The following is a 20,599-nucleotide window of genomic DNA, read 5'->3' on the forward strand; positions in this document are numbered from 1 at the left end:
TTGGACTTCCCGACTTCACATTAAATTACACTCAAACTTCTCCTCGGCCACCTTAGAGCGGATCCAAGACAGCTGCTGGGGGAGAAGGGAGTAGGGAGAAGAGTAGGGGGCGGAAAGAGGTGTTTTAAAAGTATAAATCTAACCCGACAGGCAAGGACAGAAGCCGGCGAGGACTTCAGTCTCTTCACATCACTTGATAACTAACCGAGCAAGGTCTCTTCACCACTAGGGAGACAGCATCCCCAGCTCTGGGTCTCCCGAAGTCGGGGGGGGGGCGGGGCGGGCAAAAGGCGGGTGGTCGACCCGGGGGCTCGGCCCACCCGGAGGAGAAAGCCTGGGTGGCGCGTCAGCCCGTCTCTAGAGTGAGCCAAGGGCCCCCTCGCCCCTTCCCTCCTCCCCCTCCCCCCNGTTTTTCAGTCTCCAACACGTGGGGTGGGGCGTGAGAGGGTGAGGAGGTTGGCAGGACGTCTCCAGGAGGCTAGGACTGGAAACTGAGTTCTCCCTTTTGGTCGCCACTCCGACCATGTGTTAAAACCTTAATTTCTTTTTAAAATCCCTCCACCTAGCACGGGGGAAAAGCACATTGCCCCCGGGGAAATGTGCGCATTTTCTTTTCATGTAGACTTAGGTGATCAGAAAAAGCGCAAGTGTGCTCTGGTCATTTTGTAAAAAGGTTCTTCCTTATCTATCACCTTTTCACTCTCATGGGGGGGAAAATCCTGTCCTTTGTAGGATCGGTGATAAACTTCAGGAACGCAAGTTTTATTGGACTTTTATTCCCTCCCGGGCCGGCTCCCCGCCCGCCACCACTCCTTGGGTTTTGCAGTTTCGGTTGGAGAGTGTACAAAACCCTGTAGGTGTAGGGTGCAGCCGGGTGTTGGGTGTTTATAGGCGCATTTCTGCAGGAACCTGCAACGCTAAGCACACATTCTCTCAAGCTCACCTGGCAGATGCCGGCCAGCCAGGTGATACTGCGGCCGGCTCAAAGCTGGAAAGCCTCGAGGGTTCGAGCCCCGCCACCTGGGTGCAGGGGCGCTCAAGCAGGGTGGGGGAAGGGGACGGAGTTCAGGCTCAGGAATGGGGGCCATCAACCTCCCTCCCAGGTCCCCCAAAGAACAGGGCTATATTTACATTTCTCCAAGTTGGGATGGATGGTCAGCCCATCAAAAGTGAAAACCCGACGGTTATTTAAAAGTAGATGAAGTGAGAAAAGGCACAGAAAGGGGGGTTGGCAGAAAAGTAGAAAAATGTGAGAAATGATAAGAGGGAAAAGTCGGAAAGTGCACAGCACGAGGAAAGAGGGTTGGTGGATGGGATTGGGATTCTAGAGTCCCTGACGCCTAGGAGAGGATTCCGGGTGTGAAAGTGCCTGCGGGTTCCTCTCCTCAAGGCAACCGCCCCCGCGGCATTGGGGCGCAGGGGACCTGGCGGGGCGGAGCCCGTCCGGCCTGTGTCCCAACTGCCCTTCGGTATATCTCAGCCTGGACCGGGGCTGGATTCCCAAGGCAGCAGATGCGAGAGGCGAGGGTGAAGACGGCGAGCGCCTGCCGTCTATTCACCTACCTAGCACCCCTCCCTTGGAAAGTTAAAAAAAAAAAAATTAAAGACCCGAACTTCCCCCTCTTCCTGTCTGATTCAGCTTCAGGACACGCCTCACGCGGCCGAAAATAGCACTGGAAATGCAATTGCTTTATAAAAGCCAATTTTTCAATGAAAATTGGGGTGGGGGCGTCTGGCTCGCGGCGTCGGGGGGCTTTTGCCTCCCGGGAGGAAAAGGAACCAGCCGTCACGGTCCTTCTCCCTCCCCTAGGCGCCCCTGGGAGGGGACCGCTGGGCGGCGGAATCGCGCCTCTGCTTGGGGAGCCACCACGCGGCTTTTTCGCGGAATTTTGACGTCACCCACACGTGGGGGAAGGGGCTGGGAGAGCAAGAGGAAGCGGCGGGGGAGGGGCCGGCACCCTCGCGGTGGGCGCCGCTGCCGCGGGCAACGTTGCCGCCCCTGCCAGCTCGCGGAGAGCTGGGATTCGGCTCTCTTGTCGGCTGGGGCCAGAGTTGCGCCTCTCCTGTTCAGCCTCCCTTCCCATGCCCCCGCCATCTTCTACCCCAGGCACTTGATTTTTTTTTTTTAAACTTTGAAATCGGGAGCAGCTCTTTGCTCCGGAAAAAGCTGATTTCTTTGGGTTGTGGTCCAGTTCCGCTTGATGCTGAGACTCAATATCGCGATTGCTCGTCGCGACGCCCGCCGTTTGGCTCTCGGTTGGCTCTCCACGGAGGGAGACATGCATGTGTTTTTCTGTTCCTTAGGGAGTGACTTCTGTATTTATTCTCACACCCAGAGTTTTCACGTGCGACATATTCCTCCCTGCCCCCCCACCCCTTTCACTATTTAAATATCATCTGGGTTTGTTAATACTATGATAATGACATGCAAGAGCTTGCGAGGATGTATGCGAACAATATTGCACGAATTTTGCTGCATTCAGAGCAAGTCGATCTAGAAACACCTTTGACAAAAGAGTTCTACAAATAGATGGGCAGAAGTGTGGGCGACTCCCCCTCCCGCTGGCTGGATACCCATGTGGCATCCGTAGTGGTGGAGAACCTTCTAGATAGAGTGCAAGAGCTGAGAGCTGCAACTACAGAGTGAGCCCACGCACCTTCATTTACCCTGAATTCGGGCAAAGTCTTTTTAATCTTTCAGTCTAGGGAGGTGATAGCTGAAATGTGTCATTATTTTCTAAACCCATGGTAACAATGCTGAAATCTGTAAGGAGCTTCAGTGGGGAGGTTTGGGAGAAAAATACCCAGAACTGGCTTTTTTACCTTATTGAGGCAAAGTGACTGTTGGAGGAACCAGATGCAGAAAGCTTGGGGCTTCTTTGAAAATGTGGATTTGAGATGGAATTATTTGTTTCAAAAGTAGGGGAGAAGTTTTCTGTTTAAATCAGATATGAAGTGTGGAAATGTTTCTTTTTTTAAGATGAGTAGAGTTTGGTTATGAGCAGCACTTTCTTCCTTCGTTTTAAGACATTCTTTTCTATTTTTTACTTATTATTTATTTCTTTTTCGTTTAATAATTGCTAGTCTGACCCAAGAAACCTTTTGTTTGTACTGAAAAAGGAATTCTAATTAATAAAAATGTCAATAATTACTCTTGAGGCTCAGTCTGAATGAAAAGTATTCAAGAATGCCTGCTTTTAGGTGACTGATTTGATAGACACTTGCTTTGTGTGTGAGAACATAGAAAAATGGAATGAATTATTAAGATATAAAAAAGGAAGAAGGCAAAGAAAGTGTATTAAAAACCCAAAAGACAAATGTCCTTTAATTTTTGCTCCAGCTTCATTTCAGACTTTTAAGTTGAGGAAGTTAAGTTAAGCACTTTGTAGATGTAAATTCTTTGTAAAATGTCCAGACTACACCAAGCAGAATTTTTTTTCTGAGTAATAGTCAATTTTGTTTGTTTTCGGGATGCTTCAATTTTGTTCAAATTCAAACATTCAATCACTTTTAAAATATCCACTTTTTCAGTGTGATTGAATATTCTTTCGATTTTGTGGTTTTTATTCAGTTGTGTGTCAGCTACAACCAATTATAGCAATATAAAATATTTCTCATAAATATTCTTCATTTCATATTTTATTTTTCAATCATTAAGCATAAGGATTGCCAGCATCTGTTTGTAAAAATTTATAACAGTTCTACAACATGCTGAATTCATATTCTCCAAACTTTAAACAACTAATTAGTAAAAAACAGAGAAATAATTTTCTTCTCAGGCATTTTTTTTCCCCTTTTCCTGGTGGCAAATTTCAGAGGCAGATTGAAAAAATTTGTAAAATCATTTTCTTGGTGTTCTTTTGTTGGCATTAAAAAAAATGAGTTTTGAAATATGAAACAGTTTATTTTAAAAGCTTTTTAACTTTCAAAATGTACACCTTTGGAGAGATGTTCTTTATATTTTAGAATTGACCAGAAAGCAAGCAGTTTGTATAAGTATGCTAGACAATCCAAGTTAGGTTGGATTTAGACTCCTATGAGGAATGTATTTCCTCTTCCCTCAGCCTTAAGTGAGGGCATCTGCTTTTACATGACCTTGAAACAAAGTCTGTGCCTAAGCATTATGTAAACAACTTGGAAAAGCACAAATCTACATCAGAGTTTATGTGGGAGGTGAAATTAGAGCAAAAAAATCCAAATTTATTTGTCCTCTCAGCTATCTCAAATCATACTTTCAATATGGTCCCATCAGCTACAAACCAAGTAATTCTTGCTTTCTGATATGTAGAAGTGAGTTCTTTGGAGCCATTTCATTAATAATAATCATGATGATGATGATGATAACAATAATTCTCCATCTTAATCTTGCAGTGAGTTTGTGAGAGCCTTTACTTGGTTTATTTGGAAATTTCATCCAATTGTAAAGCAATTAGGTATATTAAAATTGTTTCGTAGTACTAAAAACATTAAATTTTTTCACATTTGAAATTTTAAAATCACCAAAATTAGTATACCTGTTGTCTAGGGAAAGGAAAACAACACATAGGATTAAAAAGGAGCAAGAAAACACCTTTGCCTAATTTCCAGAGCCTCTTCCTTCCTCGTGCCTTCGTATGTTTCCATTTTTGAGAGCAGCCAGTTGGTCCATAGCGCCAATGCAAAACCAGAACCCAAACTCTTCCTTGGTGTGGACAAAAATGTTCTAAAACAAATGGTTTGGGTTAGTTTATAGGAGATTTCAGATGAAATGTTTTACATCTGACAGTTTATGACCAAGTATTTCGGAGACCTGAAACTTTATTTTTAAGAAATGTATTGTTGAACGGGGAGATTATATCATGAGTTAGGTCTGTGCAGGCCATTTTTTTTCCCTCATGAGGGTCTTACTGAAATCATTTAAATCAGAAAATTTAGTTGTATCAAACAGCATTTCATCTCTGTTGTGTGATTTCAATAAACTGGTGAATAGTGAGCTATTTCTGTCCCCTACTTTTTTTCTGAATATATGTTCTGTTCTTCTTTTTAAATAAAATAGTATATTTAATTTAAAATTTCCTTAACGAAATATTGAACAAGGCTCAAATTTACTTACATTCGTACACAAAAATTTTGTACAGTTACTCTTTATAATGTAATTACCAGTAATTTTATGTCATCTAACAAATGATTTAATTAAATTAGTAATGGAACGCCAGTGAAATTTGCTATACTTGGGATTAAAACCATACTTACCTCAAGAAATCAAAGTCTGACCTCCCATTTAGTCACTTAAGACTTTGCCTGGCAGACTATGTGTTTCATTCAATGGAAATCTTTCTGAGTTAGTAAAACATTCCTCTCTACTGCAGATTAGATACAGTCTTACTTGGAGCCAGGGGAATGGGGGAATGGACTATAGGACTTTATGTCATTTTGTCACAGAATATTTGCCTATCATAAATATGGCTTCTGTATCTGGGAGTCTGCATTTATATAGTATTCATCAATACTATATAAAGTATATAGAGATCCCATGTATGTTAAACTGATGCTTGCACAGATGCATCAGCATGCCAGGGGGGTCATTCAGATTTATTAAGACAGAATTTAAGTGATTTTAATGGAAGAGTCAAATATGCTGAAATTTCCATGCATGGAGAATGTGTTTGGCTTTTGCAATTTATTCATTCATTTATATGATTATTTGAGTCCTTACCACATGCCAAAATCTGCTAGGCGTAGGGGATATCATGGGCATATGTAGACATTCAATAAATGCTTTTGAAGGTAGACAGGGAAAGAGAAAAGAATTGAATAATACAGCCCCTGTCCCTGAGATGCACTTTGTTTAGTGATTAAGTACAGGAAGGAATTAATAACTCAATAAATGTTTTTTCTTTTTTTTTTTTTTAAATAGTAAACCCATAAGAGGAAAAGGTGTAGAGTGAGATGCTATGCTACCCATCTTATACAACCTACCTTAAGCCAGGGAGATGGACATGTATCTTTAAATTCAGTCTGGTCAAGTAACTATTACTTGGATTGCACAGTATTTTTTATTATGTTCCTAAATTATTCTTAGATTGTTCTTTTTTTGTTTATCATCCATTGGTTGATTACTTGTTGTTGACTAGTTGGTTGGCTATCTGAGTCATTTGTCACACATTTGGGGCTTTGGTAGTCCCTTTAAAGTACTGAAAGACAGACTGTGTCCTTTGTTCATCATTCTAGAGCATTCTTTTTTTTTTTTTTTGAGTAGTTCTATTTCCCAGCGTATCTACTTCTCATCTCAATGAACTCTCCCTGTATCGATTAGTGTGTCATCCCTTCAGTGAGGGATTTTGAGGTCACAGCATCTCATTTTCCTGCCCTGGGTCACCCAGTCATTGAGAGCAGAATATAGATCTGTGATTAACAGTCTGCATGTCTCCTAGAATCGAGGCAGAAGAGATTGTCTTTGCCATTGGTGTCACTTGGGTGAAACAGCTCTGGCCTACAAGTCAAAAAAACTCTCATTGTGGTTCCAGCTCTGCCACCAACTCGCACTGTGACCTTGGGGATAGCTTATGTGTTTCTGAGACTGAGTTTCCTCATCTACAAAATTAACTGTCTGTAATGAATGATCAAAATTTTCCCTTTCAGTTCTACATCTCTAAAAAAATTTCCATGACTTTATTATGATCATCGAAACAGGAATCAAATCTATATGGCATCTCTTACACATTTTGTGTTTTATTTAAGGATTCTTAAATTATATATTTAGGTATTCTGTTGCTCCCTAGCTGTCTGGGAGTTATTAACTCATCAAGCCTTAGAACTCTTTAAATTCAGTTCCTCATACAAGCAGGCAATTGGTACCTGTTGTCAATGGATGGAAAATGCTGTTTTCCTTGTCCTAAGTCAATACAATAGAATGGAAAACTTCATAAATAGAAAGAATACAAGAATGCATGGAACGTAACTTGGTTCCAAGGTGCTTAAGGGAATCCCTGCAGGTGGTGTAAAATAACCTGGTGCTTATTCCTGCCTCTCCAACAGAGCCCCCAGCAGAATGTATACGGGCATAGTTAGGAAGACAGTAGAATGAGTCATACAAAACTTTTCTATGTTCATGTACAAATGTACCACCAGTGAAACTTCACATCATGTACAACCACAAGAAAGGGATCCTAATTAGAATAAGTTATACTCCATGGATGTATAGTATGCCAAAATATACTCCATTGTCAAGTATATCTAAAAAAGAACAAATTAAAAAAAAAAAAACAGACTTAGTTTGGAATGCATTCTAACCTGTGGCTCCTTCTTTAGGTGACTCAGTGACAATGTGTGGCCCTTTGAGCTGTGAGCCTCTTTAATTTAGACTCATTTTGAGCTACAGGGAACTCAGGGAGAATCAATTCCTCCTCTGATGAAAAGGGAGGAAAGCAAATTTCCCAGAGGTTACACTCTTCGGATGAGACATGACTTCTTGAGTTCTGGCATGTCCTAATATCTAGGAACAAGCAAATAAAGCTTTGTGCTGTCTTCCATTTTTCTCGCTCACTTTCATTACTTTGAACATAAAGAAACTTCAGTTTTCACGAAGATATAAATTATTTGCTTTACCAAGTTATATGTGTGTACATGTTTCCCTTTTAAAACGTGGTTACTGAAAAAGAGGAACTTGTAGTCATTAACAAATAATTACATTTAGGATAGTTTCTAAACGGGGTTTATAAATTTTAATTTTTTTAAAATTTGTGGTATCATGGAGAAAGCCCTGGGCTTGGGATTAGAGAAAGTGTGTTCTATTTGTCACTCTTCCACCAGCTATATTAGTCAGCTTTTCATCACTATAATAAAATACATGAGGCAAATGTAAAGATATGTAAAGATAATGGCTTATTGAGCTCATAGTTTTGGAAGTTCAAAGTTCAAGATCAGGAAGAATTTACATTGCCAAACAGGAAGTGGGGGAGGGGGGATTGACATCCTACAATCCTTCCTGAGGACGCATCCCTGATGACCCAGGAGACTTTGACTACGCCCCACCTCCCAAAGGATCCACCGCCTCTCCATGGTGCTGCTCTAGGGACCAAGACTTTAATCACAGTGGAGCCTTGGAGGACACTCTGACCACACCTAAACCATAGCACTGTGTAGCTTGGAGAGAGACTCAGATGAGATCACAGCAGTTTAGGGGTCCAGGAACTCCATGAGTCTCCCAGGTCATACTCCCATCCATCATGGAGGAACCCCTTTGGAGCATCCCTTACAGAGATTAGTGATGCCTCCACTGAAATGATGAGGTGCTTATATGTGTGATGTCACCCCATTGTTGAACAGTTCTGTGTTGTACTTTTTCTTTCTTCATTCAAATCCAAACTTAGTAACTGTTAGTGAGCATGTCCTTATTACTATGTGATGAGCCTTGAACCAGGTTCTCCAAAGAATCTTCCCCACAAACCATGTCACATTCAGATCCTGGAGAAAGAATAGGTGAAATGACTTACTAAAGGTGACACAGCTAGCCAGAGGTCCAAACTTCCTATTTCCTGGCAGTTGTAACCTGCTGTCTTTGGCCAATGATATAAGGAAGAACAAGCCATTTCCCTCATTTATATAGAGAGTTGAGCAGATATCTGTGGATGTCCGTGCCTTTATCTTCTTCTCCCTAAACTGCTCTATTGTTTCTCATCTATTCAGTTGGACTTAGCCCCGTTGCCAGCAGGCTACCCTCCTCTGATCCTGACTAATCCACTACATCCATCTGAAAGTGTTACAACCTTCTTAATGTGTGACTAGTGAGGAAGAGCAACCTGGAGCAACTTCAGAAACTCACACACCATTAAGACAGCTACAGCAAAACACAGTAAGACCATGGTCTGCCATCTTTGCCTCAGTTGACCCCAGGGTCCTGGAGTAAGCAAGCTGTAGTCCATTGGGGCACTAGTCTAGAGAAAAATGAAAGGGTTAACCCATCTTCTAGAGGCTGATCTCACTAATGAAGCCCAAAGTAGCACTCTATTTTCTCATCTAAAAATTGAGTGAATTCAACTGTGGATCATACCTCATCTGTGTTCTGTGGCTCCAGAGAATAGAACTAGCGTCTCTGATGAAACACTAGAAGGAGACAGATCTGTGCTCATATAATGAGCTCCAGTGCAAGCCATTACAACATGGCAGAGTTGCCTTCAATGATCAGGTAAAGGGTCTGGGATAACTCAGTAGGAGTAGCTGAGGTGATTGGTAAGTCATTTATTTGCTCTGGGCCTTGGTTTCCTCATCTGTGAATGAGATATTAAGTGGTTTTAAGGAGAAAATGTTTACAGTCTGGTGCATTGGCATAGGTAAACACTGAAATAAATCCAAGTGGAGTTTATTATCACTGTTAATCTCTGTTGTGTTATCTCCTTTAAGAAACATTTCAGCTCTGGGAATCTGAGGAACTCTTAATGTATTTCATATACTCAGTGAAGATATGGGCATTCCCATGCCACATCTCAGCTCTGTGGTGTCCCTACTCATTGTTCACCACCATTAGGGGTCATTTACTCAGTCGCTGTAACCAATATGGCTTAATCTCAAGCCAATCCATTCTAAATTCTAGATTACCTCCCTGGTACAGACATGTACTATGAGATAATCTTCCAACTTCAGCAGAAGGGACAGGAGAAAAGCTACACAGCACAATCACAGAAGTGGAAAGAATCTTAGATAGCAAACCCAATGTTTTCCATAATGAGGTAGATGGCATACAGAGGAGAATTTTATATTTTAGTGATTTGAGATTTATTTTGATGAACATCAGGGGAAAAGATGTAACATATTAAACTTATAATTTCACAAATATTACTGTAGAATTTAAGTTTAAAAAAGGAAACTTTTTAAAAAATTAAATAAGCATATACTTATAATTGAAGAAACTATTTGCAGATACGGTTTTTAAACATCTCATAAGTTGTATGCCAACAAGTGAAATTTAGGAAATGCTGACACCAGGTCGTCCTTCCTTAGGACTGAGGTGGGTGTTTAGCTCAGTTGCTAGAGCACTTATCCTAGGTTTGATCCCCAGCATTACCCACCCCACTGCCCTCCCTACACAATGACAATAACTCAGGATCAGAGAGGGACAGTGGCTCACTTACACCCACAATCACATACCTATCAATAACATGATTGTGACTAAAGGAGTGCCCCTCACTCCTGAGACTAAAGAAGTTAAGATTTTGCATGAATTATTTTCATTTAAATAATATTGTTGAATTTTGCCATATCACCTGAGTTTTTCTTCTGTAAATATTTTACTTTCCTGGATTTATTCTGTTTCACCAATGAAGTATGCACTCCAAATGGCCTAGATACTTCTTAATGCTGACGTCTGTTTTTTGATGTTCTCTACTTGGAACTTTTGGATTAGGTGTCCAGCTTTTTACCAGACCACCACTGCCTATGACTTTTGCCTCTCTGGGTGGGTTTGCCCTTGTCATATCACTTTTCCAAACCTCTTTGCTTTTTAAAAAGTCACTGCTTGATTTATCTGACAGTTTTCTGGAAAAGCTCTATTCTCAGGGCTTATCATTATTTGATTCAGAACTTGCTGCCTGCAGTCAGCTCTATCTCTATTTGTCCAAAACAATCATCAGCAATTGTTTAACATTTCAGCTACCCGAGGTGACAACACCAGCTGGGGATAACAAGAGATTGACAAAAAGGAAATTAAATGGAAAAACTGGGAGCTGTGCAGCTATAATTGGATCTTGAATATCCCCCAAAGGTGCTTGGCCCCCAGCCTGTGGCAGGCAAACTGTGATCTAAAGGAAGAGTCTTTAGGAGATGGGGTATAGTGGGAGAAAATTAGGTCATTAAGGTGTGCCTTGGAGGAGATATTGGGACACTAGTCCCTCCTGTTTCTATCTTTGCTTCCTGGCCACCATGAAGTGAACATCTTCCTCTACCATGCATTCTCTCCATGATATACTGCTTCACCACAAGCCCAAAGGAGTGGGGCCAAGAGACCACAGATAGAAACCTCCAAAATTGTGAGACAGAATAAACTTTTCATCCTTTTAAATTGATTATCTCAAGTATTTTGTTACAGCAATGGAAAGCTAACACATGTGCTGTCCATGGGGAGCTCAGAAAAACTCTGACATGTTCTTGAGAATGTAAAGGTCACATACATACTCTGTGTATGACTGGGAGAAACCTAAGAAGGTGCTCATCTCTCACCAACTAGAGTGCCTTGGCAAAGGCTGGAAGACATAGTGGCTTAAAGTGTTTAAGGAAATCTCTATCTAGCCATTAGCAACCCACTGAGCAAACCAAAGAGAGACTTTGGAAATTGAACATGATCTAGAATAGAGACTTTATAGAATTAGTCTAGCAAAGTCACCAAGTAAGCAAAATCACAATAATTATAAACTTGATGAAAGGGAGGAGGAATTCTGGTTTCCAGAGTTCACATCTATTATTTAAAATGTCCACTTTCCAATTAAAAAAATATGAGGCACGGAAAGAAACAGGAAAGTATGGTTTATACAAAGGGGCAAAAGCAATCTATAGAAATTACATGAGGCACCCCAGATGTTGCACTTATTAGACAAAGACTTTAAATCAGCTATTATAATTATAAATATGTTTAAAGCACTAACTGAAATTATCTCCAAAGAATTAAGGCATATGAAATAGGAAATATGAATAAAAATACAGAAATTATTAGGTAGAGTCAAATAGAAATTCTAAAATTAAAAAGCATGAAAATGAAAATGAAAAATTCACTGATGGGGGGACTCAATAGCAGACGTGAAGTAGCAATTGATGATCTTGAAGATAGTTTAATGGAGATTATCCAGTCCAAGGATTAGAAGAAAAAAAAATGAAGTAAAGTGAAGCATTTCAGAGATCTGTGGGACACCATCAAGCCTACCAACATACACATAATTGGAGATACTAGAGGAGAGGAATGGAGAAAGGAGTCAAGAATATTTAAAGAAAGAATAGCTCAAAACTCCCTAAATTTCTTTCAAAACCTTAATCTACACACCCAAGTAATTCATCACACTCTTAGTAGAATACACTCAAGGAGAGTTGCTGCTAGATATATCATAGTCAAAGTTTCAAAATATAAAGAGAGAAACTTGGAAACAGAAAGAAAAAAAAGTAACTCTCCATATACAAGCAATCCTTAGTAAGTTTCATGGTTGATTTCTCATCAGAAACCATGGAGGCCAGAAGGTAGTGCGATATCAAGTTCAAAGTGCTGAAAGAAGAAGAGAGTCAACCAAGAATTGGATATCTGGCAAAATTATGCTTCAAAAATGAAGGAGAAAGAAAGACATCCCCATATAAACAAAAACTGAGAGATTTTACTGCTGGCAGATTTCCCCACGAGAAAATACTGAAGGGGAGTCAGGGGTGTAATTCAGTAATAGAGAACACGCTTAGTATGTGGGATGCCTTGGGTTCAATTCCTGGGACAGAAAGAAAAATAAGGAGAGAGAAAGGAAAGAAGGAAGGGAGGATGAGAGAGAAGGAAAGAATAAAGAGAAGGAGAAAAGAAGGAAGGGTGGTTGGAAGGAAGGAAAGAAAATACTAATGGGAATTCTTGTAGTCACTAGATAGTAGCTCATATTCACACAAATAAATAAAAGGCACTGATAAAGGTAACTACCTAAGTAAATATAAAAAATAAAATATAGATTTTTCTTTTTTGTAAAAGCTTTTATATCTGATTTTAAAGACACTTATATGCATAAAGCAATGCTTATAAAACTGTGTTGATGGGTTTATAGCACATAATGATGTAACTATAAAAACAGCACAGAAGATGGAGAGGAAATAGTACTGTAAGTGGTATAAAGTTTCATATAGTACTGAAGTTAATTTGGCATTACTTCAAACTAGATTGTCCTAAATTAAGATATTATTTATAATCCCCAGGCACCCACTAAGAAAACAAATGTACCTATGCAATGAAATAATAAGAAATTAAAATGACACACTAGATTGCATTTTTTAAACAGATGATATCATTTTTTATATAACTTTATTTTATTTAATTATTTTTATGTGGTGTAGAGGATTGAACCCAGTGCTTCATACATGCTAGGCAAGTGTTCCACCACTGATCTACAAACTGCAGCCCTAGATGGTATTTAATACAAAAGTCACTAATAGAGGAATAGAACAAAAAAGTCAAGATATATGTAAGAAACCAAATAGCAAAATTAAAACATAAATCTTACCTTACCAATAATCTCATTAAATGTAAATGGACTAAACTTTTTAATCAAAAGAGAAAGAATAGATGCAGAAAACATGATCCAACTATATTCCGTCTTATCACAGACACACTTAAGATTCCAAGACAAATAAGTTTAAAATAAAAAAAAAGATGGATAAATATAAACCATGCAAACAGTAGGCAAGAAAAAGAGCTGAAGTAGTCATTCCAATATCAAACAAAGCAGACAAATTGTTACTATTAGACACAAAAAGAACATTTTATAAAAGACTCAATCCAGCTGGGTGTGGTGGCCCATGCCTGTATTCTTAGCAGCTGGGGAGACTAAGGCAGGAGGATCACAAATTCAAAGTCAGACTCAGCAACATAGTGAGGCCCTAAGCAAATCAGTGAGACTCTGTCTCTAAAGAGACAAAAAGGGGCTTGGGATGTGGCTCAGTGGTTAAGTGTCCCTGAGTTCAATCCCCAGTACAAAAAAAAAAAAAAAAGAGTTAATCCATCTAATAATTATAAATGTATATGCACTCAATAACAAAGCTCCACATTACATGGGGAAAAAACATGTTTTGTATTGAACAGAAACTTGTCTTCTCTATTGATTTTGCTCTTTGATCTTATTTCTATTCTCTGGACTCTCACACAATATAAATCTAACTCCTGTATGACTAGAGAGTTTTTCAAACACGTGAAGTCAACTCTCATGCCTTCCCTTGCTTTCCATTTTTATGTGACTTTGGCCCTAGACAATCTTTCCTGGAATGTGATTATAGTCTTTTGTAAAGAAGACAAATGCAGTGTTAGGAGAGGAAACAAATTTCACAGAATTTCAGAGTTGGAAGTTAACTGAGATGCTCTTATTCACACCTTTACTTTTGCATCTGAGTAAATGGCTGCCCAACATGGTCAGACCACTGAGCTGGTTAATGCAAGAACAAGATCCATAACCTTCGTTTCCAGATTCCTCATTCAATGTTGATTCTGACATTTTCCTCTGTGATAGTCTCCCCTTCTTTGTTTTGCTGGTTGGTTTTGTTTGTTTTGTATGGGTTTTGGTGTTTTTCTTAGTGAGGGAGAGCATGACTAAGTAACTTTTCTTTCTTCAGTGACACCTGGTATTCTTCATCTCAAATTTGCTATAGAAGGGGGAAGAAAAAACAAAACAAAACAAGAGTATCAGAAGAACCTACACGGATTCTTATCTTTGGGAGCAAGTAATCAACTTCTGAGTCCTTGGATAAAAAGTCTCAAGAAAAAAACAACTTATTTTCTACCAATAAATCTTGTACTTTCTATTGAGCATCTCTGTTTATAAAGCACTATGCCAGACATCTTTATTAGTATTTTTTTTGGGGGGGGGGGTTGTACTGGGGATTGAACTCAGGGGAACTTGGCCACTGAGCCACACCCCCAGCCCTATTTTGTATTTTATTTAGAGACAGAGTCTCACTGAGTTGCTTAGCACCTCGCCATTGCTGAGGTTGGCTTTGAACTCTTGATCCTCCTGCCTCAGCCTCCCGAGCCTCTGGGATTACAGGCGTGTGCCACCGCGCCTGGCTAGTATGTTCTTAAGATGACCGAAGTTTTATCTTCATCACCCCCCTCCCCTTTTCCTGAGCTGGCAGTGGTGAAGGAGACATAGAATAATTTTTGTAGACTTGTCATACTGTGAACTCCTGGACTTCTGTAGTCTTCTTTGACCTTTCCATTTGCCATAAGATTTGGCTTGACTTTCACTGGTCCAGGATTATATTTGCAGCCCACTTCTCTCTTTAGAGTCTCCCATTGGTCTTTGATTCACTCGGATGACTTCTTATTTCACCTATGGACCTAGAGAAGTCAAATTACCGGGAAAAACTCACTCAGCTCTACGTGGACCCTTGACAGTCTGTCTGATCCCACTCTCTGTTATTCCTATTGTGTCATAGCTTCCACCTCTGAAATTTCACTTGATATGATTTTCCCCTTGCTTCAGACCTACCTCAAGCCCTACCTTCTCATCATCATCACAGCCTAGACAAGTGCTCCTCCGTTCTGATTTACCCAGCAAGTATTGTTGGCATTGTATGTCAGGAACCATCTCAGAACTTACGTGTTGGCATAAGTTTGGTGGCATAAATCCTGGCTCTACCATGCATTAGCTGTGCAACCTTTGAACCTAGAGAAGTCAAATTACTGGGGAAAAACTCATCTCTATGTGGAACCCTTGACATCTGTCTGATCCTGCTCTCTGTTATCCTACTGTGTCATAGTTTCCACTCTGAAATTTCACTTGATATGATTTTAACCTCTCTGGGACTTACTTTCTTCAACTATCAACAAGAGATGCTAGTAGCACCTACCCTACGGTGTAGGGTTATTGTTTGGTTAAACATAATAATCTGTATAAAGGCAAGTAGCATGGTGCTTGACACATGAAAGAAGTGCTTAATAAATTGACTCTATCACCAAATGTAGGGCTGAGCCCTAACAACCGGGCTGATCAACATAATCCTGTCTATCAAGTTAGAGTGACTGACTAAGAGTTGGGGACATGAACTTGACTCCCTCAGAGTGACTTGCAGGACTGCAGTTTGTCTGTCCTGAGAACAAAGTTGACACACGTAGCGAGGCAAAACTGAGAAAATCAAAGGAACTGGACCCAGAGGCTTAAGCAGCACCTGAAGTCTCCTGACCTCTGGAATCTTCCATTGCTTGAGTCAATTAAAAATTTTAGTAAATAAGCTACTTCATTAGTTTTTTGTATCACTTATAACTGAAAATATCCTAACTGATATTCTATTTATTACTATTAGTACCTTCCCAGGTATTTCCCACCTTCTGCCATTATATTATCACATCCTTGACAACCAGAACTCTTACTAAGCTTTGCGCTGCCGTGGCATCTCCCACGGGGCTGGTACGTGGCAGGCTTGGTCATTTCTGCTTCATGGTGGGATATTCATTTCCTCCTGGTACCTGTGGACATGCAGCATGTTTGAGGAGAAGGAAGAGATGGCCAGGGTCCCAGATAGAGTGACCCCGCCCTGCTTCTTCTTCTTCTCACTGGACTACAATGATGGGAAAGTAAAATAGATGTAGATATCTATATCTCCATCTAGAGATCTTGGGACGGGACCCAGGGCATCCCGCGTGCCAAGCTCATGTTCTATGCTGAGCCGTGTCCCCAGCTCCTCTGGGTGCTGTTGTTACGCCCCATGTTACCTATTAGAAACTGGTGCCTGGAGAGATCTCATAGCTTCTATCATGATTGAAGAGCCTACACTCAAATTACTATCTCCACATCTTCAACTTCACATTCTACTTTAAAGAAAATGAAACTAGAAATCTTACATAATGCATGATGAGTGTGGCTTACACATGAAAGGTAATGGAGAGCTCTAATCAGCAGACCCATACTTAAAAATAGGCTTTGGCCTGACATCAAGAAGTTGATGAATATGTGTGCATTAGCCAGATAAAATGTTTAAGGTGTGTTTAATTTTTTTGTAATGGTTTCTCATTTCTCATTCTCATTCTTATTTTCAGATAACCCACCACCTTCTCAATCACCTTAGGGAGATCTTTACTTTTGGCCAATTTGTTTTTTTGTTTTTTTTTTTTCCACATGAAAGTTGAAAGACCTAAGCAGAAACATGCCAGACATCTTGTTCTGTGAGTTGATATTTTTCAGTTCACAACAATCCTCTTTTTGTGCAGGTATTTGTGGATTTACTTGACTCTTTGCAAGCACAGGTTGCTTTTCAATGGTCAGGATGTATCATGATTTAATGACTTCCCAGGATGAGTGGGCACTTGGGTGCCATCCCTCACCAGTTGTGTGCTTTTTAAAGTAACATTCCATGGAGCATCACAGTACTCGCTTCTTGGTGTATTTGGGTGTCAGTGGGGGAAGAAAAAATCTCAAGGTCCTGATTTTGTTTTTCTTTTTGTATCCAGGATTGAACCCAGAGGTGCTTCACCACTGAGCCACATCCCTCACCCTTTTTTGTATTTTATTTAGAGACAGGGTCTCACTGAGTTGCTTAGGGCTTTGCTAAGTTGTTAAGGCTGGCTTTAAACTTGCAATCCTCCTGCCTCAGCCTCCACCATGCCCAAGGTCCTGATTCTATTAATCAAGCAGTCCAAGAAAGAAAATGAGCATCTCAAGAGCCTCTTCTTCAACACACACACACACACACACACACACACACACCTTTTGCTTTAATATGATGGAGAGGTCAGTAGGGACCAACTAAATGTTAAGGGAGTTGAGGTGATCCTATAAGTCACCTCTATTGAGTGGATGACCAAGAAGACTGCATGGAGGAGGTGGCCCAGGAGTCCTGGCTTCAGGGACCAGCGCTGTGACTCCTGGTCTGCTTATCTGCATAGTATTGGCTGGCGGTGTGTCTGTCATTTGGTAGGACTCTGTGGGACCTGTGGTTGGATATATAGCAAGGAGAAACAGAAGGAAAGACTATTCTGGAAAACAGGAAGAAGAGTGGGAGGGGTACACAGTGTGCTCGGAGGACGAAGAATCGGCTGGTGCCACTGACTCCTTGACCCCTTGGGGTCACATGGAGAGAGAGGTACCAGGGGCATGATCTAAGAGGCACTCAGGCGGGATTTAGGTTTGCCTAGAAAAATAGCTTTTTCAGGATTCATGATACAGATTAGGTAGAGAATTTAGAGATGGACCAGAGAGCTCTCTGATCCAGATGATAGAAGCCTGGTGAATAGAGCCACGTGCTTTGTAGGGGACCCAGCAGGCCCAGATTTTACTGAATCGGTTCCTCTGGCAGTCTCTGTGCTTTGCTTTTGGAGATTGTTTCTGCTTTGCATTTGAGTAAAATAGCCATGTGGAAGAAAAAACTCCACAGTTTGGTGGGGGAACCCACCTAGCTGAAGCTGCCACCGTGTCTGTGTCCAAAACAATCTGCTCTGTGCCCTGATGAATTTCAACATGCAGTTTATCTCCTCTGTTCCTAAAACATCAGATGCAACTTTAATGGCCCGACCCCAAAAAGATAACTTGACAGCCATCAAACATTCAGCAGTGTTCCAAATAATCTTTTGCTGGAGCTGGCCTTCTACGGGGCCATGTGGATGTCAGACACACACAATTTGAGTCACGCTGACATAGCTGGGATGCCTGGATTGCAGTGGAATCTCGGGGGGTACCAATCACAGGCCAGGGAGAAGCCATTGGCCGGAAGAAACAATGCCAGAGTGTTCACCATCTCTGCAGAAGGAGGGGGTGTTGATGGTGAGGGGAAGGAGGACTGCAGCCAGAGGGGGACGAGGACTCCGGAGCAGGATGGGCACATCCTGTGATGTGGGACACTGGGCAGAAGTATTCCAGGGACTCAGCCTTGCTTCACCTTTTTTTTTTCTGACCCTCAACTGGAAAAATGAAGAAAGTGCAAGATTTTCCCTAACACTATTGCGTGAGCAGTCTTCTCTGCTGTGTTCAGGCTTGGGGGAGCCCAGGGGGTGACAATAATGGCCAAAATTTATTCAGCTCTTCTATCTACCATGCAGTTTGTGGCCGATCATTTAATTGACAGCTCCGCTATGAGGTGTTTTTTATAGTTCCCGTATTATGAAGAAAGAAACTGAATCTAGGGAGGATCCAGCAATGTACCCAAATTCTACAGCCAGAAACTGGTGGAATCTTGATTTGAAACACAACTTTTCAAAAGCTGAATTGGGAAGGGGATCCAGTGACACCATGTCCCTGCAACTCTGGAGGGTGCAGGGCAGTGGAAGGGTGACTAGATGGCAGCCACAAGCCTGGGGGCCTGCCAGGGAAGGCCTCAAGCCCCACCCTAAGGTTGGCAACCCTGCCCTGGGCGGTGCACACATACAAGTCCTGGCTTCCAGGAAACCAACCGAACGTGGCCCCGGGAGAGGAGAACACCCCGTGGAAGGGCTGGCAAACCTCAGCAGTCGGACCTGAGAAGGGCTGTTCTGTGGAAGAGGGGGATGTGGGTAGAAGCTCTTCCAAGAGTCAGGGGAGCAAGAAAATAGGTTTCTATTCAGGCAGCTAGCTTGGGAATTCCAAGGGGAGAGAGGAACACATTCCCAGCAGCACCTGATGTCTCAGCCTGGAAGACGTGGCCACCAAGGGGTCCTCTAGAAAGAGGACATGTCCTACTCTGAAGCTGACCTCTTCATCATTTCTGTCCACTAACCTCCTGAAACCCTACCCATCTTTGAAGTCTTGGTCCAATATGCCTCCTCCATGATGCCCCCTCTAGCCGGCTACCTGTAGAACTCACAATTCTATTCAGTGGACAGAAGCCTAGGTGCCCTAAGGTCCAGGCCTTCCACATTCATTTAGGGAGGGGGTCCCGGGTGGGCTGAAGCTCAGACCAGCCACTTGGGTGTTGAAAGTCTCAGACACCCTATGCTATTATTAGTCAGCTTCTTGATACTACAAGGAAATACCCGAGACAATTAACTCCTAAAGAGAAAGGTTTTACTTATTTCATGGTTCTAGAGGTTTAGGTCCAAGATCAGGCAGCCCAATTGCTTTGGGCCTCTGGTGAAGCACCACATTGCCCCACTGGTACAGTGTCTCCTGGTGTTAGTGGGCTCCCGCGTGCTTTTCCAAGATGCTCAAGCCTCACTTGGCATAGTGGCCTATGCCAACCACTATTTTAACTGCTTTCCATGGATTATCTCATTCAGTCCTCCCAGCAATCCCAAGAAGGGATGTAAGGTCAATCACCATGTAACAGAGAAGGAAATGGAGGCCCAAGTGCTCAGGGAATGAGAAGCAAGCTGGGACAAACACAGTGCAGAAACCCTGGTATCAGAGTCTAGAACTTGTCTTTGACTTATCCCTCAGCAAAAGGAAGTCGGGGGCATTCCCTTTCTTTCTTTCTTTTGGTACTACAGGTGGAACCCAGGATCTTGCACATGCTCAGCAGGTGCTCTACCACTGAGCTACATCCCTGGTCTTTTTTTTTTTTTTTTTTTTTTTTACGAGAGAGAGAGAGGTCCCCACTAAGTTGCTGAGGCTGGCCTAGAATTTGCAATCTCCTCCTGCCTCAGCCTCCAGGTAGCAGGGATTCCAGGTGTGTGCCCTGCTCTCAGGGACCTTCTTGTTCCTTTTTATCTCCTGTAGCTCCTAGTGAGTGTGTCTGCATGCAGCAGCCATTCAATAAATGATGATGGCTTATTAACCTTTCTTGTCTGCTTTTTCAATGGTCAGTGAAACAGGGTACTTTGAAGAGAGCAAAAGTATTGAATGGATGCTAGAGAAAATAGGCACTTAGAAGTAAGTGAGAGATGCCCTAGAAAAGTTTATTCCAAGTCTTTTTTAATCCCCTTCATTTTCTGTTTTTCAGATGGGAATCCTACTATGTTGCCCAGGCTGGTTTCAAACTATTGGACTCAAGCAACCTT

This window comes from Marmota marmota, unplaced genomic scaffold, assembly GCF_001458135.2.
Source record: "Marmota marmota marmota unplaced genomic scaffold, marMar, whole genome shotgun sequence".
NCBI lineage: Eukaryota > Metazoa > Chordata > Mammalia > Rodentia > Sciuridae > Marmota > Marmota marmota.